Genomic DNA, 2,500 nt, shown 5'->3' on the forward strand with positions numbered 1-2,500 from the left:
TCGAGAAATTAGCATACGTGTTGGTGTCAAACAGGGTGACCCCATGTCACCCCTGCTCTTCAATCTTGCCATGGACCCTTTGATATGCACCCTAGAGTCACACGGAGTTGGGTACTCCATTGATACCGACCACGTGACAGCTCTTGCGTTTGCTGATGATTTGGTGTTGGTGAGCGAATCTTGGGTTGGTATGGCCGCCAATCTAGCGATCTTGGAATCATTTTGTGGGCTATCGGGATTGGAGGTTCAGGCCAGAAAGTGCCAGGGCTTCATGATAAGCCCAACCAAAGATTCATATACGGTGAACAACTGCGACCCATGGACTATCAAAAATAAAGATGTCCATATGATCCAACCTGATGAATCAACGAAATACCTTGGTCTGAAAATTGGCCCTTGGACTGGCACTATACAGCCTGATCTACATTGTCAGCTAAAGACATGGATCTCGAAAATCGATGAGGCGCCTCTGAAGCCAACTCAGAAGGTTGAACTACTCAATGCCTATGCCCTACCCAGATTGTTATATCCTGCAGACCACTCGGACTGCAAGCAATCAACTCTCCGTGGGTTGGACCAAGAGATTAGAAAGGCGGTAAAAGGATGGCTCCACCTTCCCGCTTCAACTTGTGATGGACTGTTATATGCCAGAGCCCGAGACGGAGGCCTTGCCATCTTGAAACTGGAAAAAACAATCCCTTCGGTTCAAGTTAGAAGGCTGCAACGTATAGCAAACTCGTCCGATGCTATCACCCGTAATATTGTGTCCTCGCAGGGTATGGAGGAAGAATACCGTAATTTGTGGGTACGAGCAGGGGGTGACAGTGATGCAATCCCAACATTCGTTCTCAGGGACTCGGTGTCAAAAGAACCTGTATATCCGAGACCCTGCGATTGGAGGGAGCATGAATTTCAGAGATGGTGCGAAAAGCCGGTTCAAGGAAGGGGCATTGTAAACTTTGCGCATGATAGAATCAGTAATGCTTGGTTGAGGCCATGGTGCGGCTTTAAACAATGCTTCTTTATCGCAGCACTACAACTAAGGGCAAATATTTACCCAACAAGAGAAAGCTTGAACAGAGGCAGAGATGGGGCCTTACGTTCCTGCAGGAAATGCTCTGCCAGACTCGAGTCCCTTTCGCACATTCTCGGTCAATGTCCTGCAGTACAGAAAGCAAGAATTGCGCGACATAACAAGATCAGTAACATTCTGGCAGACGAAGCGGCTAGATTGGGCTGGTCTGTATACAAAGAGCCACGGTTCATATCCGAGACGGGAGAGATGAGAAAGCCTGACCTCGTGTTTGCAAAAGATGAGGAGGCGGTTGTGATCGATGTCACCGTCCGTTTTGAGCTTTCAAAGAATACCTTGTCAGATGCTGCCTCGCACAAAGTTTCGTACTATACCCCTCTTGGTGATCAAGTCAAAGTGCTGACGAAGGCTAGCAAGGTCACATTCTTTGGATTCCCGGTTGGGGCAAGAGGAAAGTGGCCCCTTGAGAATAACGAGGTACTTACCTCCCTGGGCCTGACCAAACCCAGAACGACATCACTGGCCAAGATGATTTCCCGCAGAACGCTGCTTTTCTCTCTTGATATTCTGAGAATGTTCTGTGGAAATTATGCGGTCTATGAACAGTCATAGACAACCTCCGAAACAAATAATAGTTTTGTTTTAAGATGTCATTTGTTTTAGATTGATTTTGTTATTTTCGAAGGTGAAGTCGGTTTTTATTTCATTTTACTATTTTCCACAATTTAGATTGTTATTTTCCAAGACGGAGTCTTGGTTCTTTTTTTTATTGTTAGTTTTTTTTTTTTTTTTTTTTTTTAACACGTCGTATTTGTTACTTTAGAGCTTAGAGGGGACTTTATTTTCGCCTTACTATTTTCTGCCTACAAAGAAGATTAAAAATAAGCTTTTTTCAAGATGGTTTTGTTATTTTCCAAGGTGAAGTCTTGGTATTCTTATTTTACTATTTTCCATAAAGAAGACCATTCTTTTAGATTTTGTTATTTTCCAAGACGAAGACTTGGTATTTTTATTATATTGCTATTTTTTACACGAAGCTTATTCAAGAGCACTTATATAGATTAGACTTTGTTATTTTAATTATTTATTTTTGCACTACATCAGTTCGAGAGAAGACTACAAACCAGCTTTATTTAAGATGTTTTAGATTAGATTTTGTTATTTTCCAAGGTGAAGTCTTGGTTTTTTATTTTACTATTTTCCACAAAGAAGACTTTTCTTTTAGATTTTGTTATTTTCCAAGACGAAGACTTGGTATTTTTTTATTGCTATTTTTTTACACGAAGCCTATTCAAGAGCACTTATATAGATTAGACTTTGTTATTTTAATTCTTTATTTTTGGACTACATCAGTTCGAGAGTCCTGTAACTTACTATTTTCTGCCTACAAAGAAGATTACAAATAAGCTTTATTTAAGATGTTTTAGATTAGATTTTGTTATTTTCCAAGGTGAAGTCTTGGTTTTT

At 41.0% G+C, this 2,500-nt stretch overlaps 1 pseudogene; it reads left to right on the forward strand.

The window, feature by feature from the left end:
* The window catches only part of LOC142911575 (28S ribosomal RNA), a 10,343-nt pseudogene that overhangs the window by 5,089 nt on the left and 2,754 nt on the right, over positions 1-2,500 (forward strand).

The sequence above is a fragment of the Petromyzon marinus genome, unplaced genomic scaffold (genome assembly GCF_048934315.1).
Source record: "Petromyzon marinus isolate PM22_M1 ecotype Great Lakes invasive population unplaced genomic scaffold, UKy_Petmar_22M1.pri1.0 PM_G_Scaffold_18, whole genome shotgun sequence".
In the NCBI taxonomy this organism is placed as follows: domain Eukaryota; kingdom Metazoa; phylum Chordata; class Hyperoartia; order Petromyzontiformes; family Petromyzontidae; genus Petromyzon; species Petromyzon marinus.